Consider the following 27,835-nt stretch of genomic DNA (forward strand, 5'->3'; position numbering starts at 1 on the left):
GACATTATTTAAAAATAACTAAGTGACTAAGTAAGAGCAGGCCATGTGAGGACTAATTATGAGAGTACATCATGAACCCAATATTGTAAGGTCCCATATAGAAAACGCTGTACATGCCTCATCTGATTTGGACCTCATAACAACCAAATCAGTGGGACAGGTATAATTGTTATTATTCCCATTTTCCGGATGTGGAGACTGAGTCTCGGAGACTTTAACATGCCTCAAGTTCGTATATCTTATACATACCAGGTTCCAGACTTGATGCCAGATCTTTAGAATCTAAAGCCTCATATATGATAGAAAAACTCAGTTCCAATTTTTGCCGCAATCCTGGGAAGCAAGTCAAAAAAAAAGAAATTAGAAAATTATGTGTCCTCTGCCCTAATGTAAGCTTCCTTTCCATGTTGAGATCCACGTCAAGGTATTCTTTTTTTTTTTTAATTAGAAACTTATTTTCAAAGTCCTCTACTCTCATTTTTCTTCTACACCTTCTATTTATGGATTGAATTGATGTGAATTGAATTGTTCGGATTTAAAAGGTACTTAGCTCTGCAGTTACCCTCTTTTACCACAAGAGGTCGCTTACAGGCCAGTGAGGCCAGGACCACTGAGGGGTTGATGAGAAGATGTCAAAGAACTCGGGAATTAAAGTTTATATGCAGTGTCATGACTCCTGACAAGGTGTGAAGTTGATGACTCATTGGATCAAGGTGGCAGGAAGGGAAATATTTGTGGGTTTTAGACACCCTGGGACAAGAGAGCGGCAGAATACAAGAGAACAAAAAATGCAGAGTCCTCAACTGGCTCCGATTACCCTTGGCGTCATTATTTTCTCAAGCAAACACTATTCTAAGCAACTGCGGTGTCCCAGGCCCCGCGCTGTTTGGACAATGACGGCAAGGACATAGCCCCTCCATTGCCCTAATCCCCTGTCTACTGGGGTGACTGACAGCCTGCCTCCACTGATAGTCTCTGTGCTTTGCTTTGAAGATGAGATTGCAAACCGAGAGCCCGCAGCTGGGTTTGTTTGGTGTTGGCCCATATACTGGCCGCAACTCTTATATTTTGCTTTTTCGTGCACCTGCCTGGCTCCTATATACATTTGAGTTTTGACCCTGTGATTTTCTGTCCGCTCCCTTTCACCTTGCTCGTTGGGAAGACAGCCCTGTTCACTTCCGTACTCCTATTGTGAGAGGTGTGGTTACCGCCGCCCTGGGCATTTCCGGGCTTCCGCTGTCTTGCTGCCTCCGCAACTGCAGTACAAAGGAGATGTCAGCTACTTCTACCCCAGATGAGATCTGAAATCAAATGACCTTGTTTGCCTCAAAGAGAAGGACCAAGGAGCCTTGTGGGGAGGACGGGGTGAACCGATTAACAGGACGTTTTCACTGGAGCATCTGGGACATGGCTGGCCCTGGGGCACCAATGGCCAGATGTTGGTGGCAGGAGGCAGCCTCCAACAGCACACGTACGACCATGTCCTTGCTCTTCCAGGGTTTCAGTTCTTCCCCATATTTTTCTTACTTCTCACCTTATTTCATCGACTAAGCAACCCATTTTACCCTTTTCTTCTCATGTTATCTTCTCGTTGCTTTCTGCTCCCCCTGGTGGCCCCAGCAGAAACTGATGGTGATGCAGGGGTAGAATTTAGCCCTTAGGTGGAGGTTGTTTGGCTGGTGCCGTGTTTTAACTTACTGAAGGTCCCCACCCCTCAAACAGTCACACATCTACTGCTGCATTCATTTAACTCCCCTGCCCGCCCCCTGCTCTGATCCCGCCTGTGCCCTCCGGAGGTTATTTAAAGGAAAGAATGCATGTGATGCCCATGTTATTATTAAAACGTGGCTCTTCTAATACCTGGGAGCTCAGGTGTCCTGACCACCTTTTACCCTTTAATGGCTTCCCCCTCTTAATTTGTCGGAAGCTGTTCCTGTGCAGGTAAGGAGACATTTTATTTATAAACTTGCTTTAAAATATGAAAAGCATTACAGAAGAACTTGCAGCTTCAGTCAATCCTCTTGTATTCGTTTCCTGTTGCTGCTGTAATGTTACCAGAAATTTGGCAATTTAAAACAACAAAAATTTGCTGTCTTACAGTACCGTAAATCAGAAACTGACACAGGTCCCACGGGGCTGAAGTCACAGTGTCCACAGGGCTCTGCCCCTCCTGGAGGCTAGTGGATTATCTGTTTCTTTGCTCATCCAGGTTTTCTGCAGAATCCAGTACTTGTTGGTTGTGGGACTGAGATCCCTATTTCCATGCTGGCAGATGAGGCCTGTCTCCAGCTTCTAGAGGCCACTTGTGTTCCTTGGCTCATGCTACCCCCCTTCCACCATCTTCAGAGTCAGCAACAGGGGGTCCAGTCCCTCTCAAGCTTCCGGCCTCTCCTCTTTCAGTTTCATCTCTCTGATACAACCAGAAAAGATTCTCCACTTTTAAGGCCTCGTGTGATTAGTTTGGGCCCACCCAGATAATCCAGGATAATCTCCCCATCTCAAGATCCATCCTCTTAATCACATCTGCAGAGTGCCTTCATCATGTAACATCTACACACCTTCAGGGGATTAGGGCATAGACATCTTTGGGGGTCATTATTCTGCCACCCATGCCACTGTTCCCAGCCCTTGGGTTGTATTTGAAACCAGACGTGGGGTGACCCTCTGAGTAAAGCACTTGCCTGGGGATGGGGAAGCTTGGAGCTCATTCCAGCCCTGCAGCTGTGACCCTGGCCAAGGCTAGGGAGCTTTGCCAAGGCTATCTTTTAAGATGTTGCCAAGATGTCCCACTTTAAACTACCTTAGAAATTGAAAATGAATAAAATTAACATTCTAGTAGTCAGAATTTTCAATTACTAGTATAAGAGAGACCTATTCAATATTTAGTCTTCTTAATTACTGAGAGAACCCAGGTTTTATTTGGAGTAGCAAAGTGTCCAGCCTAAAAACAAAATCAACCACCAAAATATCTATGGTCCAGAGCTTTTCTTGCAACTAGCATGACATGTTTTTGGTTGAGATATAAATGGAAATCCCTGGATAGAGATTCTAGGAAAGCTCTTTAAAGGGAGCTAGGTCAGTTGATACACACCCTTTGTTGCTCTATGCCCTGCCCCATCTCCTTGCCTGGAATACAGACACGGTGGCAGGCACTCAGGCTGCCATCTTGAAAGTATGAGGATGAGCGTCAAGCCCTAAGGATGGCAGACTGGAAAGCTGGAAAGAGTCAGGTTCCCAACAATATTGTGGAACCCCCAAACCAGCCCTGGACTGCCCACTTTGGGATTTCATTTATATGAGAGAAAAATATGCCAATGGTGGAGTTGGAGAAGTGGTGGGCGGGTGGAGGGGTACGGCCCTCTGTTCCTAAGCAGCTGAATTTAATCCCTCACCAGTCTCTGTGCTCTAACAATTGATTCTTACTCTAAAGACTGTCACAAGATTCAGAAGTGTCTTCTACCAATAGGGAATGAGTTGTGAAAAATAACTTTTTCATAATAATAAATTTAACTCTATCAAATGATTTCAAAACAAAAGCAGTTATAAATGTGTGTCTGACACTTTCAAATCGCAACAGCTTTTACATAAGAAAACTCTGTTATCAGAATAACTCTGTGAAGCAGGTGGGTCAGACATTGGCATTGCTTTCATTTACAGTTCAGGAAACTGAGGCAGAAAGAGCTTTAGCAGCCTTCTTACAGACCCCCAGTCTTAATTTATATCTCTGACTCTAAGCCATTTGCTCTCTCCTGCTCCTCACTTTAAAGTTTATTCCTTAATGTTGCTTTTAAAAGAACCACTAATTTTTGATGTGAAAAAAATTACAAAAATTCTTTTCCTTTGCCTATGATGTATATTTAATGTGGAAGAACTATAAGATTATTCTTCGCAAGGCTTCCCTCCCCACAGAATGGGCAACCCACTCAAGCTAGTTCTAATTAAGCAGGAGCTGGTCATACCCACAGAGAGAACTCTCAGAAATGAGGACAGCCAGGCCCTGGGAATGGATCTGTGACTCTAGAAGCCACTAGTGAGCATCTCCGCCTGAGTTCTCTGACTCCCTCCAGCTCTCTCGGTCTCCTTCTTTAATTAAACATGGCAGCCTGGGCTATCCCTTCAGCAGAGTCCCTGGGTGGGAAAACTTCCTAGAGAAACGGGACTGTGGACAGGAAAGCAGTCCACAACCTGTCTCTGGCAGTTATTTCACAGCCAAAGTAGAGGGACCCCTGGATAAGAATAACTCACTCTACTACTGTAGTGAACTCTGGTCAGAAAGATCTCAGATCTTCTAAGTCTCATGAATTAACCTGAGAGGCAAAATGCTGATTTTTATGATGATGAAATGGAATCTAGGCCCAAAAGTACAAATGATAACCCCAAACACAAATGATGCCTTTGTGTTCAGATTGCTTCCTCCAGTTGAAGGACTGAAGAATTCTCAGTCCAAAGTGTGAACTCTCAAATGTAAATTTCTCTTGCATAATTTCAAAGATGATAATACTTTAGAAAATGTCTACACTGAAGAGGAATAAAGAAGCGTGTGTTCCCACCAGCCAGACCAGAGGTCGCTCTTCCAATGCCCTCCTTTTCTTTGAAGAGGTGATGACTTTGATCTGGATCTTCTGTGACATTTAAAAGCCCCTAGGATGAAGGTCATTCATTGGTAAATTAATTGGCTTATATATCCTGTTTTCCAATTTTGTTTCTTTTGGCATCTAAAATAATTTCATATCTCAGTCAAAATGGTAAGATTCAGGACTTTGAAAAATCATCATCATGAATGCAAATTCACAGAGGGCTTCCTACACATGTACATTATAAAAGGTGCTTTGAGGGTTACTAATTATAGTGGAGGCTTGGTCTTTGCCATCAGTGTATTTAGAATCTAAAGGGAGAGACAGACTAAACACCTGATAAATAATAAGAACACAAAGATGTGATGCTCTGTGACTGTTTGCAAGCATTCATTCGAGTAAGCAGATGTCTCCCTGCCCAACGTGACCCTGTGTGCTTGTTTATATTAGTTAGAATTATTGGTTGCAAGTAATAGAAACCAAGCTAAGCTAGGTCAAGGAGGGAAGAAAGTGGAGAGAAGCTGTATTTAAAGAATATGTAAGTGTCATGGATCCCAGGAGCCTGCAGCCTGGCCAGGAGGGACTGGAAGGCTAGCAAGAATCCAGGCAAGTGTTTCGTGTTTGTTTTGTTTTTGCCTCGCTCTCTCCCCTCTGCCCTTTCTTTTTCTGTTTCAGTCTCTCTGTGCCAGTTAGCACATCTTCTGCCAAGCCCGTTTTGTCCAAGCTGGCTAAGTTACAGCTCCTAAGGTGGTTTTGTTCCTCCATTCATGAAACCAGCCCAGATTAGAATTGAAATCTCTTAGTCTCATTTCTAAATTTCTGCAGAAATATGACTTATCAGGGGGAAGGGAGCCACCCTTAGTCAATTAGCTAAGGCCCCATGGAATAAATGAGACTAAGAAAGGCCAAGCCCTGGGAACATGTGGATGGTAGAGAAGAAATTCTAGAGAAGATAGAACTGAGATAAGCCACAGAGACCCCAAAAGGGGTCTTCTACTCTGATTGAAGAACAAAACATTGGTTTCTAACCTATGGGCCGATGCCCTGGGCAGGGAATGGCGGGTGGGAGGGTAGAGACTCATATTCATTGTGGGGCTCGTTCCCTGAAACCAGCCACACAGATAACAAACCTTCTTCATAGACTGAAAAATAGTATATCCTGAGTATACGGGTGTAGATGTTTCTGACTGTATGTAGCTGCTCTTATAATTTAAAGGTGTTACTGAATGAGTTCTATCTTGTAGTCATCACATATCTTTTTCAACCACTGGGCATGGTTAGTAAAGCTGTTCTTGTGCGAGAGTCCCCTTTATACAGAATAATTGAGGACCCCTGTGTGTAAGGTTAGATATGGACTGAGAGACTATGTGGGTAGCTGTAAGTGTTGGCTGAGATGTTCAACAAGGAGCTCTACACATAAAATTTTATTAGTCCCTGTGTTTTTTCTTGTATTGTCATGAATTTGTCTACAGGCACCTTACTGTGTGGAAGTATATTGTATGCATAAATATAATAAATTGGTAGAAAGCCCATTCTGAATGATAGAGAATATTTAAATTAACTGACTTTGTGTTACTTTCAACTCTGTTCAGGAACTCAGCCAACAAAGGGTTGATAAGAAAAGGTCCATAGCAATGTGCCATAAGGATTATTTAAGCATGACTTGTAATTTGCATGGTGCTTGTTGATACTTGAGCAAATGCTTTTAAAGTGTTTTTAAAATATCCCTTAGAGGTACTTTAAATACTGAAAGTACTGTTTGCACTATTTTACAAACTCTCTTCTTAGATATTGCAAAGGGAAAGTTCCATTTCAGCCTAAAAATAACAGGAACAATAAAGTAATAGTAGTAGAAGCTAGTGTTACCTCGCAGTTTCTTAATACAAGGACTCCACACTTTATAAGCGTCTTTTCATTTTGTTCTTGCAACAAATACTGATACTGTATCTATCCCTGTTTTTTAGGGAAAGAAATTGAGTTTGAGAGGCCTACAATTTATGTCAGATTATTTGAATCCAAATTAATATGCTTTTACTGTTTGTAAAATACCCCCTTGAATGGAAGAAATGATGACAGAGATCCAATTAATCCATTAGGTTAACTAAGGAAAATTCAGACATTGCTGGCACTTTGAAGAGACACACAGTTTCATCGTTAACACCAGATTCTGGAACAAACCAGACTGTGCAAGTTCGAATCCCAGCCTCACCACTTACCTGCTTTGTGATGCTGAGAAAGTTACTCAACCTATCTGTTCCTTGGTTTCCTCCTTTGTAAGCTATAGTCATCCCTTGGTATCGGTGGGGGATTGGTTACAGCCCGCCCCCCAGCCCCCTGCTCCCCTTTTCCCTCCCCTATCCCCTCCCATCCCCTTCGCACACACACACACCCCTACCCGCCTCCATACGCCCCCACCCCCTTCACCCCTCGAGGATACCAAAATCCGTGGATGCTCAAGCCCGTTAGTCAGCCCTCCACATGTATCCACGGGTTGGCATCCATGTATAAGGAGGGCTGGCTGTACTTGGTAGAGATGGTATGAGGATTAAGTAGTATTTAAGTGCAGAAAAGTAATATTTTAAATATAGAAGAACATAGGAAATGCCATCCGAGTGCCTCTGATTGGCCTGGAGCCTGTGCACTTGGTGTGTGATCATCGTCAAGGGCTGCTGCCAGGGCTACTTCTGTGAGCCCAGTGGCCGAATCGTTGGGACAATGTGGAAAGGCAGCAGGGTACTCATCAAGTACTTCCTCAGCCCTGCAACTCTCCACTTTCAGATGGTTTCCAGACCTCTTTGCTCTGCCCGTGAGTGAGGAAAACACCCAGCAGGCACGACCTCAGGCGTGGGACAGGCTGTGGAAGACAGGCCAGTGGGGTGGGCCAGGGCAGCCCAGCCCACAGCCCAGGCTCAACTGTCAGGGGCCTCCCTCTGATTATCGGCCACTGCCCCTCTTAGGACCAACACACTTCCATTTTAAATCCATCCAGAATCATTCTTAGGAACCAAGAACCTTAACTAATTAGACAATAAAAGAAGATGTGGTCTAGAGAAGGCAGTGCTCTTAATGGAGTTTGCAGAAATTTTGATTGCACATGTGCTCTGCAGCTGGCTGGCTGAGGCCTGCGGACACTCTGAACCTCACTGTGCTGATTTTCCTGCAAGGAAAGTGAGCACCCGCCAGGTCGCTGGCCCTCTCTCCCCTCCCTGGGAGTCCTCAGAAGATTAATTGCTATTTGTGATTCATTTTTATTGGTCCAAATAAATACAACTACAGAAAAACTAGAGTGAAATACTGTTTTTCTGTAATTCAGGAGAGATTATCTGTCTTAAGTAGAGTCGCCATTCAATTTATTGCCCAAACTTGGACACTTTTGAGAATAAAGCAGGCGCTAAGCCTAATTAAAATTATATAAATTTTCTTGGAAGACAGTTTAGCAGTTTTTTAACAAAACTAAACATACTCTTACCATACGTATGAACCAGCAATTGTGCTTCCCAGTGTTTACTCAAAGGAGTTTAAAACTTATGTCCAGACAAAAACGTGAACATGAATGTGTATAGCCACTTTAGTCTGTAGGGAGGAAGACGTTTCCTCTACCTGCTCTGGGTCCTTCTGGCTGAGAAGGAATTAAATTCACATTAGACAGAATAACAGGAGAAAATTAAACAAGGCTTTATAACTTGTATGCATGGGAGAGGCTCAGGCAAATTGAGCAACTCGCCAAAATGGTAGAAGTTCTCCCCTTAAATACCACCCTCGGGTAAAGACAAAGGAAGATGTTGGGGATAGGGGGAGTGGATCACGGAAGGTTACCAAAAAGTGCAGTAAACAAAGGTAAGGTTATTATGCAGAGTTAAGTCCTTGCCTTCTGCATTGATAAGTGTTTCTAGAGATAAGGTCATCCCTGCTTCTTCCTGGTACAGAGAGGGAGACACCTTTACAGATGGAGATTTCCTTTACAAATGTAAATGTCTCTTAACAAAGGGTAAGTAAATTCTACTTTTCAGAGTTTATTGTCTGCAGTTTTTAAAAGTAACCAGCCCAAAATAATCCTTATGCCAAAGAGACGTATCTTGGGTTGGCCAATTCCAGTCCCCCACAATTCGTAATTGCCAGCACTTGGAAGCAGTCAAGATGTCCTTCAATAGGTGAATGGATAAATAAACTTTGGTAAATCCAGACAATGGAATATTATTCAGCGCTGAAAAAAAAGAGTTATCAAGCCATGAAAATACATGGAGGAAACTTAAATGCATATTACTAAGTCAAAGAAACCGATCTGAAAAGGTTACATACTGTAAGATTCTGACTATATGATATTATGGAAAAGGCAAAGCTGTGGCAACAATAAGATCAGTGGTTGCCAGGGATTGGGGGGAGGGAAGGATGGATAGGTGGAGCATAGGGGATTTTTAGGGCAGTGAAACTATTCTGTATGATACTATAATGAAACCCTAATGTAAACTATGGATTCTGGGTGATAATGACGTCAACGTAGATTCATCGATTGTAAAAAATGTACCACACTGGCGGGAAATGTTAATGGTGAGGAGGCTGTCCGTATGAGGGGGGAGGGAGATATGTGGGAACTCTGTATAGTTTCTGCTCAATTTTGTTGTGAACCTAACACTGCTCTAGAAAAAGAAATCTATTAATTTTTAAAAATTATATATTTTGGACATATTAATCAGTTTTATTATGAATAGTTATATTTTTAAAACTATTTTCAAAAATAAAATTGTTCTTATAAAAGTAAAAAAAAATGTTTTAGGTATAAATTAGGATTGTCCTGGAGATCAGAGACATGTGGTCATCTTAGTCTCAAGTAATATACTCTGATTTGCAACTAAAAAGAAAAGAAAAGTCAGCATGTTTCCTAATAAATTGCTTACCTATGATGTTCCTTCTATTGGGAATGTATGCTGTCAAACTTTTCTCTTTTTTTCTAGGATTTTATTGCTAATTTATTGAGTAACTCACACTGCACGCGTAGTCTATTAAATGCTTTATATACATTACTTTAGTTTTTACTAAATAGAGGCTTGTTTATTCATTCACTCAAAAATACACGTTGGGCACTTGTGAATTATCACACAATGTTCTAGACACTGGGAACATAAAAGCAGGGGAAGAGGGAGACAAACAATAAACAAGTAAATATGTGATATGTCAGGTGAAAAGTGCTGGGAAGAAATAAGAATAAAGTAAGAAAAGTAAGAAATACAGTAATATTTAATAAGAAAAAGAAAGCCAGGTCAGTAAATAGTGATGGGGGACAGCTATTTTAGATAGATTGTCAGAACTGCTCTCGTAAGTTGACATTTGAGCAGGAACATGAGGAAATGATAGGAATAAGCCATGTGACTACCTGGGGGAAGATCATTCTAGACAGAGGGAACAGAGAATGCAAAGGAATGTGTTGGCATTTTCATTGAATAGCAAGGAGGCTAGTGCAGCTGAGCAGATGTGAGCAGAGGGGAGCATGGCTGGTGAGGTCAGAGAGGCAGTGGGGACCAGATCTGGGAAGGCCGATAGGTCATGGTAAAGATGTGGGGTTTTACTTATTGGAAGACAGGAAATCACTGGAGGAGATACAGGGTCTAACTTACATTTTGGCGGGATAGTGGAAGCCTGGAGGCCAATTAGGAAGCTGATGAAATGTCCAGGTAAGCCTGGCAGTGGTTACAGTGAGGGAGTAAGAAGTGCTTGGTTGGTTCTGGATCTGTTTTGAAGGTAGAAAGGATGAGAGTTGCTGACAGATATGATATAGGATATGAGAGGAAGAATTTAAGGAAGACCCCGAGGTTCTGCCTGCGCAAGTGAAAGAAGGGCAATGAGGAAGACTGTGGAAGGAACAGGTTTAGAAATAGAAATCAGAAGTTTGTTTTCAGACATAATTTTGAAGTGCCTGTCAGATATCCATGGTGAGGTGTCGAGAGTTCAGGGGAGCAGCCTAAGCTGGACATGTAAATTTGAGAATTGTTATTGTATGGATGGTTTATAAGCCATGAGACTGCATGAGATCACCTGAGCAGATCATATAGATGGTGAAGAGAAGAGTCCAGGGACTGAGCTTGGTCCCCAAGTGTGGAGAGGCCTGAGAGACGGTGAAGGAGCAGCCCGGGAGAGGAAGCAGGAGAAAGTGGTGTGCTGGAAGCCAGGAGAGAAGAGTGCTTGGAGAAAGAGGGTTGATCAGCTGTGTGAAATGCCACCCACCAGTCAGGTGCAGTGACTGTCAAATTTTGCAATTTGGAACTTGTTCCTGACCCAGACAAAAGCTGATTCAGTGGAGTGGTAGGATCCCAGTTGGAATGGACTTACAACAGAACAGAAGAGGAAGGAGAAACCAAGAAACAGGCTCAGAAGGATTAATAGCTTTCCTCTTAGGAACACATCTTCCCATGGCAGAGCCAGGATTCTAACTCGGATCTTTCTTACTTCGAAGTCTGCACAGTTTGCAGTAGGGGAAGGAGTCCTAAACTGGGAGTCAGTGCAGCTTCAACACTTACAAGCTACATGCCCTTGCGTAACTCATCATTCAACAAACTTCCTTGAGGTCCTACTATGCACCAGGTACAGTGCTAGGTATGAGGTCTACAGACGTGAACAACACAGACCCCTCACCCAGACTAGCAAGTGGGAAAGGAAGTCAGGGATCACTCCTAGAGAGGTGGAACAGCCATTTCAGTTCTTCTCCTCATGTCTTAAATGAATGGGGAGGTTGGATCAGGAAAGCTCTAAGCACTTTTCTTATTTTTGAATTCTGTGGATTTGGGATATAGGCAAATCCTTTCACCTACAGATAAAGAAGGGAAAATCAGCATAGATTTCCCACCTCCTACAGGGTGTACCACCAAGATGTTTTAAAGATGTCAGCCGCCAATTCGCATTTTAAATTGGGAGAAATGTGTGCAGGCTCTTCAGGTGCAATTAGTGCTGTAGATTAAAATCATTTTGAAGTGACCTCATTCCCTTCCCAAACTGTTTAAATTGATTTTACAATTTTCTGCCCATGTAAGTGGCCAGATAACATATGGATGGCTAGGGCACTGCTAGTAGATTTTAATGAGATTACTCTTGTCAACCAAGGAAAAAAGGTAAAAACTATTATAGCATGTCTTTTTACTGCGTTAATAAAAAAAAAAAGATTTAATCCTTTTTCGATGGGTTTTTACAGCATTTTCAGTAAACCTGGAAAGCCCAAGATTCTGTTGTATTTCATCACAACATAGCAGTCCTCATCTTTGCTGAGTAGCACTACTTAATAAAATTTTTAAGTTTCTCTCTGGAAAGAGAAACTATAATTCCAGTCAAAAGACAAATTGATACACTGGTGTTACCACCCAAGGGGTTCATCTGCCCATCACAAGATATGCCAATAGTCAAGAGGCAAGGCGGTAGGAGAGAAAGGACTTTTTATTACAGCTTGCTAGCAAGGGAGAAAATGGCTGACTAATGTCCGAAAGAACCATCTTACAGAACAAAGACTATACAGGCCAGTTATGTAGGGGGCTGGTCTCTGGGTGGAGGAGGCATCTGGTCTTAGTTCCTAATAGTCTTTTGTTTTACTGGATATACATCAGAGACCTGAGCAAGGCCCTATACCCTGATCTTTCAGTTGTCATTGATGATGGCTATCAGCATAAACTCTCTGCCTGGGGGTCATCACATTCCTAAGGAACTGAAAAGAACAAAGTTATCAACTTGATAGCAGCTGGGAGGGACCATAAAATCTACGGAGCATGCCTGGGTTAATTAATCAGAGGTCATTCAAAGTTACAACAAAAGGTTTCTTTTCTACAATATGATTGCTTCCCTTATGTCAACATTGTGTTGAGCCGGTATCACTGGGAGAAAATATTTGCAACAGTGTGACAGTCAAAAGGTTAATATTCTTCGTATTAAAATATCATCCTATAAGTGGGTAAGCAAAAGACTTGATAGGAAGGCAGGCAGTTCACAGAAAAGGAAATGCAATAGCCAATAAGCCTAAGAAAAAGAGGCCACCTTATTAGTCAGGGAAACTCAGGTTCAAACATCAGCTATCAGATTGGCAAAAATGAAACATGTTGATAACATCTGTTGGGGGAACTGCATTTCCCTGTCTCTGATTCATTGTGGAGTAATGCTCATGGCCCCTCTTCCTGCCCCTCATCCCCTCCTCTCTGGAAGGGGAGGACTGTCGCATGAATTTGGGGAAGGAAACTAAATGTGTTGGATTGGTGCCATCTGGGTGCTCTTTTCCAGCTCTGCCTGCCTGCAGTGAGAATGCCTTCCAGTGTGCTCCTGGCCATCCGGGAGGCTTCCCCAGGCAGGCTCGACACCCGTGAAGGACACCTGTAGTTGACCAATGTCCCAGTGACTAGGTAGGGTGCATCTATCTAACGCAGAGGTGAAGTACTAGTAAGATAATTTGGCTAAAAATATAACGGCAGATCATCCAATCCAGCTTTTCAGATGATATTTTTAAACCTCCATTTGTGTGGCTCCTATGTCCATCTCTTTGTTAGTTCAGAACTTGGGAAGGGAAGAGAGGAATGCTTATTGTTTCCTACCCGCCCTTCTCCCCAGCCCCGGGGGCAGGAGGGGGAGGGAATATGTATATATATCCATGGCTACATGTGGAGAAATAGGAATTCCTGGAGTTGAAAAGGAATTACAGAGATTGTGGAGGAGGTACCTGGCAGTATCTACTAGAATTGGAACATGTGTTCATTTGGATGACATGGTTTAGGGTGTGATATTTGCTTCAACACAATCCAAGAGGAGGGTGCAAGTGGGTAGGGGTATGGATGTACCAAGCCCGACCTTCATCACATCTGCAAGTTTTTGCATCCTGTCCATCAAATCAAGATGACAATTATATTATTTTCTCTGGTTTTCTATGTTTGAAATTTTCCGTAATAAAAAGTTGTTTTATAATATGTATTACTTTCACCCAGCAATCTCACTTTTAAGAATTTATTTCATAGAAATAACTCTATCAGCCCACACAGATATATATATGGATGTTTATTGAAATACTGTATAGGAAAAATATGGAAATAACCTAATGATCATTAATAAGAGAATGGTTATATAAACAATAGTATATGCTGATGTTATTAAACAGTAAACTATTTTATAAAACATTAAGGAAAACTCACACCATCTACCTAATCCTTTATTCTTAAATATGAACAGACAAGAATCACCAAATATGTGGGGAAAAAATAGCAGCATGAAAGAGAAAGACCAAGATAAACAGAAAAACTGACCCCAGAAGAGGCAAGGACAATCCGGGAAACTTCGGACAAACAACAGCTCTCATCACAGCATTCAGAGATATCCAAGAACTCATAGTATCCACTAATAAGTGATATAGGGCCGGTCCCGTGGCCAGGTGGTTAAGTTCACATGCTCTGCTTTGGCAGCCCGGGGTTTCACAGATTCGGATCCTGGGCGTGGACATTGCACCGCTTGTCAGGCCATATTGAGGCATCGGCGTCCCACATGCCACAACTAGAAGGACCCACAACTAAAAATATATACAACTATGTATCAGGGGGCTTTGGAGAGAAGAAGGAAAAATAAAATCTTTAAAAAAATAAAAATAAAAAAGTGATATAAAATCAGATAGTAGAAAAAGAAAGAGCTCTTAGAGATTAAAGATAGGCTGTCAAAAAATTCAATGTAAGGGCTTGGGGAAAAATCAGAAGAGGATGTTTAACAGAACATAGAGCATAAAAGAGAAAGGGATGGAAACAGTAGAGAGAAGAGAAGCAGAGGACCAACCCAGAAGCTCTAATGCAGCCACTATGGAAAACAGCATGGAGGTTGCTCAAAAAATTTAAAAATAGAACTACCGTATGATCCGGCAATCCCACTTCTGGGTATGCTACCACACAACATTGGGGTTCTCTGCACCATGTGCATAAGCAAACCAATTAATTATGGCATCAGCCTTTGGGAAAAGAGATCGTTTTTATTCTGCGAGATGGATCTGCAGGGAGGGTGGGGGCGTGTGCCTTCAGATCTGTCTCTCCGATTCAGGATTTGGAGCAAAATTTAATAGGTTAGGGAGAACAGGCTGGCATATGGAAACGCTGGTGGGAGGGGTTTTGATGGGTGGGCTTCAAGCATTTGTGGTAAGGTTTTAAACATTTATGACAGGGTTCTAAACATTTATGATGAGGTGCTAAACTTTCATGATAGGGTTCTAAACACTTTTGAAGAGATGGGGAAGGAATTTTAATACCATATCTTCCTGGATGAGGGGCCCCTCGCTTCTGATAAGAGTCTGGCTTTCAAGTTCTGGTTGTGGCCTGGACCTTGGGTTCTGTGGGAAGGAGGATCTTTGGTTCCACGGTCATTTCAGGTCATGATGTCTTCTTTTGCACGTGCCCTGGCTACTTGAATTTGCAGATTTTCTGAAAGGCAATTCTTAATCACTCTGTTGATAAGAGATGGAGTCAGTTGAACTGGTCTAGGAGGGCCTGCAGTTACAGATATTTATCCAAATGAAATGGAAACAGGATCTCAAAGAGATACCTGTACTCCTATGTTCGTTACAGCATTATTCACAATAGCCAAGAGACAGAAACAACGTAAGTGGCCATCAACAGGTGAGTGGATAAAGACGATGTGGTATATATACACAGTGGAATATTATTCAGCCCTGAGAAGGAAGGAAATCCTCTCTTTTGCCACAACATGGATGGACCTTGAGTGAATTATGCTAAGTGAAATAAGTCTGACCGAGAAAGACAAATACTCTGTGATATCACTTATATGTGAAATCTTAAAAAGCTGAACTCATAGAAATGGACACTAGAATGGTGGTTATCAGGAGTGGTGGGGTGGTGAGGGAAATAGGGAGATGTTGGTCAAAGGGAACAAACTTCCAGTTATAAGATGAATAAATTCTAGGGATCTAATATACAGCATGGTGATCATAGTTAATAATACTGTATTATATGTTTGAAAGTTGCTAAGAGATCTTAAATGTACTCACCACATAAAAGAAATGATAATTATGTGATACTGTGGAGGTGTTAGCTAACACTATGGTGGTAATCATTTTGCAATGTATAAGTGTAACATATCAACACGTTGTACACCTTTAACTTACACAGTGTTGTATGTCAATTATATCTCAGTAAAGCTGGAAAAAGAAAAAAGCTCCAACATCTGACCAATAGGAGTCTCAGAAAGTAAAGCCAGAGAAAATGGCAGGGGAAAAGGAGAAAATTGTCAAGGAATGATAGAACATTTCCCAAAGCTGAAGAATAACACAGATCTTCAGATGGAAATGGCCTGCCAAATGCAGAGGACAGTGATTAACAAAAGATTTAAAACCTAGACTCATCCTTCCAAAATTTCCAAACACTGAGAATAAGAACCATATGTTGAAAGATACCAGAGAGAAAAAGCTACAAAAGGATGTGAATTAGGCTAATACCAGATGTTCTCTTCAGCACCATGTTCGCTAATATAAATAATGTTGATGCAAATAATCCATAATCAATCTATAAATCAAAATTGAGATGAGTTTATTATGAGCCAGGTCTAAGGACTATAGCCCAGAGACTTCCTTCCCCAAGAAAGGAAGGGCACCAAACTGTGGGGTGTACAGAGTGGTTATATACCATCTCAGAGCAAAGAGCATTCATCACATATGACAGGAATCTCTTTTACTACTGTCACAAGTTGTTTAGCTGGCACAACAGATCGATGGTCAGCAGGTCAGTGGTCACAAAGTGAGCACAGCAGGTCAGTAATTAATCCTTAGTTTCCAGGAAGAGATGCTTATCTTTAAAGAAATGCTGATATAGAGGGAAGCTATATTCCTATCTTTAAGGGCATCATTCTTGTCTTTGGGACATAGTAAATGTTTAAAGCAGGTGTACAGTGCATGCTCAACAGGCCACATCAGGCCCTTTTGGAAAAACAAGGTCAGGCCAAATAAGTTTTAAACCAAATGGCTTCCTCATATACTCTGATATATCCTGTTGCTTTTCATTTATTTATCATTTTCCCCTATTGATGAAAGAAAGCATTGATGATCAAAATATTGTCCCTTGGTGCCAGGATGATTGCTTCCTACCCTGGGTCCATCATGTCCCTCGGTGACAGGCTTTTATCTCATTCATTTGCCCAGTTATCCACATTATGGGGAAATAGACAAGGATAGAGGTGTATACTAACACAGGAAGCATTTCATAGGTTATATAATTTTTCAATTAATTTTAGATTGTCGCAAAAACATTATAATGTGCTTTTACGAGACTCCTCATGCTCACATTGTTTACAGTTATAGAATGGGTACGGTAACAATAATGACAGCTCCCATATTTAAAAAGATTAGTTTTAAAGTGATTTCTTTGGCATAGTCTTTATCAGAAAAGGAAATTCATCCAGGGTTGTAAGCTTGATCAACCATCTCAAGTCACTGAGCAATCGTTACTCTAGCCTCCATGCCAGTCTTACAAGACTGAGTAAAGAAAATAGCAATTAGTTTGAGTATTATGACTAATACAAAAATTCCAAGGAATAATAGAAATAGAAATTGCAATCCACATCGAAAAAGGGAACCAATACCTAAAGGGGGCCAATCAAACAAATCAAGACTGGGTGTAGAATCATTTAAGGCACTCACCTATTTTTTTCATATGCTTTAGCATAGATGACACATTGGAAGATTTGTCAGGTATAAAAATACAGCATTCGGTTTGAATGACTGCATACGTTTCACCTTGAGATGCAGTTAGAATATCTAAGGCCATTTGATTTTGAAGGATAGCCTTTCTCATTAAAGACATTTTAGCATTTAATAAGGCTATTCCTGCTTGACTATTGTTAGGGGCTTGTTGAGTAAGTTTAGTCAGAGCTTCTCTATGTGATATGACATCATCTAGCCCCAAGGAAGGAACAAATATAGCTGCTAGGTGGCCATACCAGTGGAACACTAAATGAGCCCATCTGGACTTAAGGAGGGAAAGATTGACAGCAGATGTTAGCTCAGGGTGACTCGCTGCATCCAAGCAAAGCTCTGGGTGCAGCGTTTTAGCAGCCAGGCAGGACCAAGGCCAGAGATTCATTCCCCATAACCATTGAGTTCCATTAGGAGCCACCCAATAAATGGCTGGGCTTTGAGACCAGTCTTTTCCAAACCAATCACCTTCTTTGAGGATGACAGTATTCTGAAAACTTTAAATGGAACAATTATAAAGTGAATAAAGGGTTTAAGCTTTACAAAAGTTTAAATGAAGAGGTATAAGGTTGGGAATACAGGCCTGGTCCAGAGTCTTAGAACAGCTGTCTACAACAGATGCTGTCGTCTTCTCATCCTGGTTTGGAGATATTTGCATTGGTTAGTTGAAGTCAGCTATCAAAAATAGAAACTGAAACCCACTCAGGTGGAGAAGCCTTTTCTAAACGAGAAATGTGAATCCATGAGTCTATGTCTTTGGATTCTGCAGCTCATGAATTGGGTAAAAGTACCTACTATGGTCCTTTCCAAGACGGCTGCAGAGAGTGTTTATCTGACGTCTTTTCCAATAAACAAAATCTCCGGGATGAAGCCCATGATCCTTAAGGTTTTCATCTCCTGGGAGCTCATGGTGAAAAGAATCAGCTACCGACCTCTCATTCCTTTTAAGTGTCTCAATGAGTCCTTGACAATAATGTAAGACATCTCCTTTACACAAAGTTGGTTCGTACATTCCTTCATCTAATTGCATAGGCTCTCCCTTTATTATCTCAAAAAGGGAGAGCTGATGTTTACCAAAATATATAGATCTAAGATTGAAGAGCACTAATGGAAGAGCTTTTGGCCATGAGAGAGTAAATGTTTCTGAAAGCTTTGCCAATTGAGTTTTGATTGTGCCATTAGTTAAAATGTTGCATTATTCACCAAATGTCACAAGTAGATTTAATTATTTGTCCAGTGAAATGAGTTCCCTGATCACTGTGTAACTTGGTAGGAATTCCTCAAATAGGAATTATCCTTTCCAATAATAATTTACCTAAAGCCATCACTCTTCTGCAAGGAAAGGCCTCAACCCAATGTGACAACATACAGATCATTACAAAATATATTTATCCCTGAGATGATGTGGGGTGGTATTTGAACAAAGTCCAATTGCCATACCTCAAAGAGTCCCTTAGGAAAGGGAAAGTGGCCTTGTGACCCAGGAAATGGCTTTCCTAAATTATATTTTGGGCATATAGCACAATGAGTATAGGCTTTATGAGCCACTGTGGGAGAAAATTTCCAAAAATATTGTTTTCTCCATAAAAATCATCTTTTCAGCTGTGCAGTGAGTTAGTTAATGTATATGCTTGAACAATGGCAATTGTGCTCCAGTAGGCACTATGTTTTGGGGTTTTCTTATTGAGACCAAACCACATCTGCATAGTGGTATCAAAAATTCCCCTTTTGTTGCCACCTTTGTTTCTTTTCTCTTACGGTGATTTTTTAAACCTATAGAAGGAAATCTTTTACGGGGTTGGCAGAGTTAATAGAAAGTATAGGCATTCTCAAGGCTGGACAGCATATCCAGCTTGATAGTGTCCTTGCTTATTGTTTAAATAAGACCCATCTGCAAACCAAATTAGATAAGAGAATGCAGTTGTGGGTGTTTTCCTCCTGTAGTACTGGAAGCAAGGTAGCAGGGGTAAGAGAGTGAATAATATTTACCTACACAATATAACCTAAGGTTTATCATCATTTACCTGACAATTCTTCCCATGCAATGTAGCACCAAACATGCCTAATTCGTTTAGTATCTCTCTCTTTATAGGAAGAAAGAACAAATTTCTTTGAGAAGTCCCTGGGGCCCTCTGAAAATTCTCAGAGAAATTTTCAAGTTAAAAGAAAGACTTCATTTAGGATACGAATCTTGGGAAGCTTGTCAAAAACATCAAAAGCTTTTAAAACACCTGGTTAAACAAGATGAAATGTTTGCTGATCTTGTTGCTGTGAAACAATGGTCACTTGAAACAATGCTTAGTTGTCCATTTAACCAAAGTGACAATAGAAGATGTTAAAGGGAAATGTACAGAAATTATTTTGACAAAACATAGAATTTCTGTCTTTTAGGTAGAATTACTCAAAAGTAAAGAAAACCCTTTTATAATCTCATTATCAAGAGCAGACTGAAAGTTCAAGAAAATTATCCTTTTAAGAGAGAGAAAACCAAATTCTAATTTTGTACCAGCTAACTTTTGATATTAAAACTTACTCAATTAAATTCATTTTGCTGTTAGGCAATTTGACCATGCACAAAATTCTTTCCTCAGGGTTCCTCTGCCACAAACCTTCTATAACTTTCTTTTTACATTCAGAATTTATCTCATTCCTTCTTTCCTTCCTAGTACTTTAGGACAAATTTATCTTTATTACAAAAATATTTCCATTCTTTATACCTTCTTTACTGAAAACATACATCTTACTTTCCTTGAATACAAAGATGTTTTCCTTATTAAATTTTAGTAGCTTTAATAATCTGTATTAATTAGAATTTTTAACCCTTACAGACCTTAATTTTTAGTGAAAACCAAGAAGTAAGCAATTATACACTATCTTTTACCTTAGTATTCTGTGGTTTGGAAAATTTATAAATACTTTTTATAATTTCTAGAAACATGCTACTTCATAGTACAATTTTTTTTAAAGATTGGCACCTGAACTAACATGTGTTGCTAATATTTCTTCTTCTTATCCCCAAAGCCCCCCAGTACATGGTTGTATATTCTTGGTTGTAGGTCCTTCTGGTTGTGCTGTGTGGGACGCCACCTCAGCATGGCCTGATGAGTGGTGCTAGGTCCACACCTAGGATCCGAACCAGCAAATCCCTGAGCCACCAAAGTGAAGCATGCAAACTTAACCACTCGGCCATGGGGCCAGCCCCCATAATTTTTAAATAAAATAAAGACATGTTTACTTATAGACCCAAACGTCTTTTGGTTTCTCTGTAATAAGAAGCCAAGAGTAGATAAACTTAGACATCTTACCAATAATGTGTCAGTATTTTATCTTATTTGAAAATGACCTAGTCAATGAATTTTATCATTTAACTTAATTTAGCAAAACTCTAAAGTGTTAGGTTACCAAAAGGTTTTGAAGTTATTTTAAGTACATACCCCATAACACATACTTATTATTAAAAAGTTCACCCAACAGTTTTATCTTTTTCACATCTATTTAGTTTACTTGTTCCCATGGTGATAACTCTGAAAACATGTTCGCTTTAATCAAACCAACAATCTTAAATGAGCTTTTATTTACCAAAGATTATTTTATATCATGTTAGCTTGCAAGACATTTGGGTTAGTTTCCATTATATTTGTATAAGTGCTTACTTTAAGGCAATTAGATAGAGCTCTTTAGAAGTTATACCATCCATCGCTTCTCGGCCTTTTGGCTAAGATTAAGTGTAGAAGTTATACCATCCAGAGGTAAAATATCACACATATATAACATACATGTAGACATACATGCACAATGACTCCACAGCTATTGTCTTGAAATTACTGCCATGAATCAGGTACAGTAATATAAGGCTCACTAGTTATGAAAGGATAATTAAATCCAAATTTAGTTTTAAGCTTTTTCTACTAATATTTGTGGAGAAGACTCTCAGGATGCTAGATTTTGGGAGAGCATGCTCTTCTGGCCATTTTTCTTGGCTTTTTCCTGTTTTGTTTTTTTTTTCCTTCAGTCTCAGGAATTGATGATGGGCTAGATAACAGTTCCCAGAGAGGCAATGAGCCTTTTTGAAATAAAGGAAATGGGTGCAATCTGAACTGCCTCCAGAGCTGCTTTCCAGTTTTGCAAAAGTTTGTAAGTAGAGGACAGTTGCTCTTAATTTCTCAGAAATTTGGGTTGTAACCTAAATGACATTATAGGTCAATCTACCTGTCCAGCTACATCACCCTAATTTGCTTCTTTCCCTCTGGGTACTTATTCTAACTTAAGGAAGAAAGCCTAAAAAATTCTTATCAAGCTCTGAATATCAGCTTCCAGTTGGCTGAATTTCTGATTGTAAGTTGCCAAGTCCTTTCAAATATCTCATCATGTTTCAGCCAGGAAAAACAGTAACTATACCTGATAGTATTGAACAATTCCAGTAATCTCTAACGTAGCAGTTTCACAGAAAATCTCTCAAAGTCTCATTAACTCTGGGATTAGATTACACAGGTGTCTATAAAGCCATGACCTAATATATTTTCCTTCGGGTACCTTTTATAACTTAATTTTCTGTTAGTTTTTTGCAACAAAACTTTCAATAAGGTTATTTTGGAATTCTGAAGTTTTTGCTTCTAAGTGCACTTCTTAAATGATCTTATCTAATTGGAATGTTCCCTTTAATTGCCAGTGTAATTCCCCCCTGGCTGGCAGCAGTTTGGTAGGACCCTTACCCATGAATGGAGTGCAACCCACATTTCTGTCCAAGCATCCCTGTTGCAAAATGGGGTGCAACCACGTTTTTGTCTGACCATATCTTGGGACCCCGACCTGAAGATGAGTAAGCCAAGCCCTCAGGACACAAAACAAGCTTGGTGAGATTTGCTTTTGCTGCTCTTTGTAAATGTTCACAGCTTCTGCAACCTTTAGTTTGAGCAGTTGTGCCAGAAGGTGGCAAGCTCAACTCTTTAAAAATTTCTCCATTACCTGGCTCTCAAAAGGGAGCCCCAAAGTGGCCACTGTAGTTTTAAATTATCCAGGGTTATCTTGCCAGCCATTTATAGCTATCTCCTTTTCATTAGGCACTTGCAAGTTTCAGCGTGAAGCCAGCCAGGGTTCTCAGGGGAGGCTGCCCATTCAAGAACTGGTAAGCTTTAAAAGCTCGATTTCCCGTTTTTCTTTTAGTTTCATTTTAGTATAAATTCTGAAGTTTTACTATAAACTTCTAGGGACAGTATAGTGGGTCAGGAATGTACTGCTTGTGTGTTACTTCCTAAAGAAAGGTCATAAACACTCTCTTACGTGCCTCCATTTCTCCTGCCAGCAGTTTAAAACTGCTGTGGGAACTCAGAGCGCTGGAAGACCACTCCTTAGATGTGCATCCCTGGATGAGCCTTTAATTAATCAATTAACGTGAATGATAGTGGAGTTCTCTATAGGACTGCTATGTGTCACAAGGATTGATCCTACCAACTACACCAAGAATTGTTGACACAAGTAATCCATAATCAATCTGTAAATCAAAATTGGGGTGAGTTTATTATGAGCCAGGTCTGAGGACTATAGCCCAGAGCCTTTGTTCTCCGAGGAAGGAAGGGCACCAAAGAACTGGGGTGTACAGAGTGGTTATATACCATCTTGGAACAAAGAGCATGCATCACATATGACAGGAATACCTCTTTTACTACTGTCATGAGGTGCTTAGCTGGCACAGCAGACCGGTGGTCAGCAGGTCAATGGTCACAAGGTGAGCAGAGCAGTTCAGTAATTAATCCTTAGTTTCCAGGAAGAGATGCTTATCCTTAAAGAAATGCCCATATAGAGGGAAGCTACATCCCTATCTTTAAGGGTATCATTCTTGTCTTTGGGACATAGTAAATGTTTACAGCAGATGTACAATACGTGTTCAACAGGCCACATCAGGCCCTTTTGGAAAAACAAGGTCAGGCCAAATAAGTTTTAAACCAAATGGCTTCCTCATATACTCTGATATATCCTGTTGCTTTTCATTTATTTATGAATAAGTACCACTTCATGAGTGTTCACTTTGGGTTGGGACCTCACCTCATCTGCACAACCAGCCCTACCCCTTCAAGAGAGCTGTCATTAGTCCCATTTTCTCAGTTCTGGGAATTCAAGGCTGAGAAATACTAAACAGCTCACCTAGGATGATGCAGCTTTCAAGGCAGAGCCAGGACATCCACACCAAAGCCTTTCCAAGTCAGAATTGCCTGTGATGCTTGTTGAAAAGACAGATTTCCAGGCCCTGTCCTTATCATGTCTGACCTGGGTTGGCCCAGAGTGGGGCCTGGGAATCTGAATTTTTAACAACAGTTCTAACAGGCAGCCTTCACATATGGTCTCTCCATGTCGAATGTCCGGCTATGCCCACTTCACAAGTGTGAGGTGATCGATCCTCAGAAAAACATTGAATGAAGCGGTTCCTTATAGCTCACCTTCCCTGTGTGGGATTCTGAAATGTTGACTGGCATTTTCCAAAGGCAGCAGCAAGTGGCCCAGGGCTGGGAGCAGCTCTTAAAATCCAAGGACTTCTTGTTTGGGGAGCATGGGAGCTACTTCAGTTTCAAATGTCATCCTAATCGGAACCAAACTGTGTAAGTGAAAACAATTAGTCAAAATTCATTTTCCTGTGAACATCTCCTCTCACTCCACACCAAGGCAAGACAGGCTTTGTAATTAACTAGGCCTTTTTTCCCAAAACCCAAAATAAGAATGTGTGGCTTATTTTGTGTGCAAAGAGGTATAAAAATTGCTGAAAGTGGCAGGCGAAGCTGGGAATATTTGCTGTACCCGGTAAACAGAGCTGAAGTCTCAGCCTCTAGGAGAGAATGAGAGCTGGCCCCAAATCAGAGCTCGCCTGGGGGCCTTCTCCTGCAGCCATTTCCAGAGGTGCTGGACTAAGGGCTGAGCAGATGGCCACGGGAGGCAAGCAAACATTTCTTAGCACCAGAGAAAGGAAGAAGTAGAGATACTGGGGTCAGATAATTCTGAATTCAAATCCTTCCTCCTTGTCTTACCCTCTGTGTCACCATGGACCAGACACTGAACTCTCCAAGCCTCAGATCTCACACTCAATCAACAGCCTTTATTGAACACCTACTGCATGCATGTTTTCGAGCTAACTAATAGGGGCATGAAGACCAACGAGATACAGTGACTATCTGGCTCACAACGAAATGGGAGCAAAGATCTCATCCTCATAGCCAGTGGACCTATTAAATGAGGCTTCAGATGAGACAGTGTGTGACATGCAATAGCATTCAGTTAACATCCACTTCCTTCTTTCCTTTCTCCTCTCTCCCCCACAGTCTCTGGGGACTCACCTTCTTGGAATCCTGAGGGAGGGTTGGAGGCAAACCTGTGTTTGCTTGAGAAGGAAGTGCTAACCCAGTTTGGGCAATATTCCGTTTTTCTCTCTTCCATCCTCCCTTTTCTCCCCTGGGATTCTGATTCAAGTTTCATTGGCTTTCTTGTCTTTCAGAGCTTGTCTTTTTACATTTCCATCTCCTTTGCTCTCTGTGCTGCATCCTGAGCAATTTCCTCAGGATGGTCTTTCAGTTCACTAATACTCCCTTTGGCTGTGTCCATTCTGCTGTGTGCATATCCATTGTGGGCAGAGGCTCTGGGATGGCGTCCATATATATTCAGCCTGATTCTGGGGGCACTGCTGGTCCTCTCTTCACACAGAAGGTAGAACTATCTTATAGGATCCAGATTCAAGTCACTGGGCAAAGAACCCATCTGGCTGGATATTTTAGAAAAATGCTCTGGTGACTGTCTAGAAGATGGGCCAGAGATATTTGGGGGTTATCAAGGCAATGCTGGCCCCATAGAATGAGTTAAGAAGTGTTATTTTTCCTGAATTGTTTGGAAGAGTTTAAGAAGGATTGATGTTAATTCTTCTTTTAATGTTTGGTAGAATTCACCAGTGAAGCCATCTGGTCCTGAGCTTTTTTGTCAAGAGGTTTTTGATTACTAATTCAATCTCCCTTATTAATAACAAGTCTATTCAGATTTTCTGTTTCTTTGTGGTTTCATCTTGGTAGGATTTGTATTTCTAGAAACTTGTCAATCTCATCTAGGTTATCCAACTTGCTAGAGTACAATTGTTCATAGTACTCTCTAATCATTCTTTTTATTTCTGTAGAGTCACTAGTAATGTCCCACTTTCATTTCTGATTTTAAAAATTTTAATCTTCTCTTTTTTTGTTAGTCAGTCTAGCTAACTGTCAATTTTGTTAATCTTTTCAAAGAAACAGTTTTTGGTTTTGTTGATTTTTCTCTGTTGTTTTTCTGTTCTCTATTTTATTTGTCTCTGCTCTAATCTTTATTCTTTCTTTCCTTCTGCTAGCTTTGGGTTTAGTTTGTTCTTCTTTTTCTCATTCCTTAGGTTGGATAAGTTAGCTTTTTGGTTTAAGATCTTTCTTGTTTTTTTAAATGTGTTTATACCTATAAATTTCCCCCTTAGCACTGCTTTGTTGTTTCCCATGAGTTTTGATATGTTGTGTTTCATTTTCCTTCATCTCTATAGTATTTTCTAATTTCCCTTGTGATTTCTTCTTTGACACATTGGTTTTCTAAGAGTATATTGTTTAATTTCCAGAAATTTGTGAATTTTCCACTTTTCCTTCTGTTCCTGCTCCTTACTTCATCCCATTGTGGTTGGAAAAGATAGTTTGTAGGATATTTATCTTTTAAAATCTATTGAGACTTAAATTGTGGCCTAAGATATAGTCTATCCTATAGAATGTCCCAGGTCTGCTTGAGAAGAATGTGTATTCTGTTGTTGAGTAGTTACCTGTGTATGTCTGTTAGATCTAGTTGGTTTATTGTGTTTTCAAGCCGTCTTTTTCCTCACTTATATTCTGCCTAGTTGTCGTATCCATTATTGAGAATGGGGTAGTGAAGGCTCCAACTATTATGTAGAATGTAGAATGATCTATTTCTCCCTTCAGTTCTGTCAATTTTTGCTTCATATATCTTGATGGTCTGTCATTACATGTGTAAATGTTTATTATTGTTATATCTTCTTGCTGTATTGAACCTCTTGTTAATATATAAGGTTCTTCTTTGTCTCTCATAAACTTTTTTGATTTAAAGTCTATTTCATCTCATAATTTTAGAGGAACCTCAGCTCACTTTTGGTTACTATTTGCGTGGAGTATCTTTTTACAGTCTTTCATGTTCAACTTTTCTGTGTCATTGGATCTAAAGTGTGTCTCTTGTAGACAGCAAATAGTTGGATAATGTTTTTTTTATCCATTCTGCTAATCTGTCCTCTGGTTGAAGAGTTTAGTGTATTTATATTTAAAGTAGTTACTAATAAGCAGGGACTTAACCTCTGTAATTTTGCTGTTTGTTTTCTATGTGCCTTCTAGCTTTTTTTGTCATTCCTGCATGACTGTCTTCTTTTACATTTAGTTGACTTTTGGTAGTGAAACATTTTAATTACCTTCTCTATTTCTTTTGTGTATATTCTATAGCTTTTTTCTTTGTGGTTACCAAGGGGTTACACTTAACATCTTAAAGTTATAATGCCCTAATGTCAATTTATACCAGCTTAACCTCAGTAACATACAGAATCTCAGCTCCTATACATTTCTGACTCCACCACATTTCAGTTATTAATGTCACAAAGTTACATCTTTAGGCATTTTGTGTCCAAAAACATATACTAATAATTGAGTTTTTTAATTCTTTACTCTCTTAATGTAGAAAGCAAAAAGTGGAGCTACAAACCAAAGTTACACTAGTACTAGCTTTTATAATCATCCATGTACTTTGACCAGAGATCTTTCTTTCTTCATAAGGCATTAAGTTACTGTCCAGTGTCCTTTTGTTTCAACCTGAAGGACTCCCTTCCTTGGAGGGCAGGTCTAGTGTGAAGAACTCCCTCAGCTTTGGTTTATATGGGAATGTCTTCATTTCTCCCTCATTTTCGAAGGACAGTTCGAATCCAGATATAGGATTCTTGGTTGGATTCTTTTTTCCTTCAGCACTTTGAATACATCAACCCATGCCATCTGGCCTCCAAGGTTTCTGATGAGAAATCTGCTTGTGATCTTACTGCGGAAAATATGATGAAAGCTCTTTTCCTCTCAGCTTTGTAAATGTTGGTGATGTCTCTTCTCATGTTTTATGCAACAGACCATTTTCCTATAGTATTATAACATCCTTTAAGTTGTAGGATCATTTTGAGACTAATCAGAGTTGAAGGACAAGGAATTAAATATTTTAAGTGTAGACATTATGAGGTCTCTAAAAGCCAAAAATTATTACAGATTTTTAAATTAGAAATGAAAAAGTCACTGAAGCATCCTACAGATTTTAATTTCTAGTAAAGTAAAACATCACTCTCTAATATCCCACATAAATAAAATCTCTTTGGGGTCCTTTTGTTTTAAGAGTAAAGGGGTCTTGAGACCAAAAAGTGAGAAAAACACTGTGGTTTATCCCCAGCCATGATTGGTCCATTTCTTGCTCTGACCTCTAAGGAGCCACCATGATGGAATTACAAACACCTATAGAGTCTCTGGCTGGGCCTAGGTTTTTGTTCCTTGGAGCCCAG

At 40.3% G+C, this 27,835-nt stretch overlaps 1 protein-coding gene and 1 pseudogene across 3 annotated transcripts in view; both read left to right on the forward strand.

Annotated features, from left to right (window-relative positions):
• The window catches only part of APBA1 (amyloid beta precursor protein binding family A member 1), a 215,687-nt gene that overhangs the window by 100,204 nt on the left and 87,648 nt on the right, over positions 1 to 27,835 (forward strand). The window contains exon 1 of one of the 3 annotated variants that reach the window (XM_046665140.1): positions 22,374 to 22,393. The exons of the other annotated variants lie outside the window; for them this stretch is intronic. The gene's annotated coding sequence lies outside the window, so the exon portion shown is untranslated. Of the gene's footprint in view, positions 1 to 22,373; positions 22,394 to 27,835 lie in introns of those variants that run through there. 3 annotated transcript variants of the gene reach the window in all.
• On the forward strand, positions 20,964 to 21,122 carry LOC124241429 (uncharacterized; annotated as a pseudogene).

Source organism: Equus quagga, chromosome 6 (assembly GCF_021613505.1).
Source record: "Equus quagga isolate Etosha38 chromosome 6, UCLA_HA_Equagga_1.0, whole genome shotgun sequence".
Classification (NCBI taxonomy): Eukaryota; Metazoa; Chordata; class Mammalia; order Perissodactyla; family Equidae; genus Equus; species Equus quagga.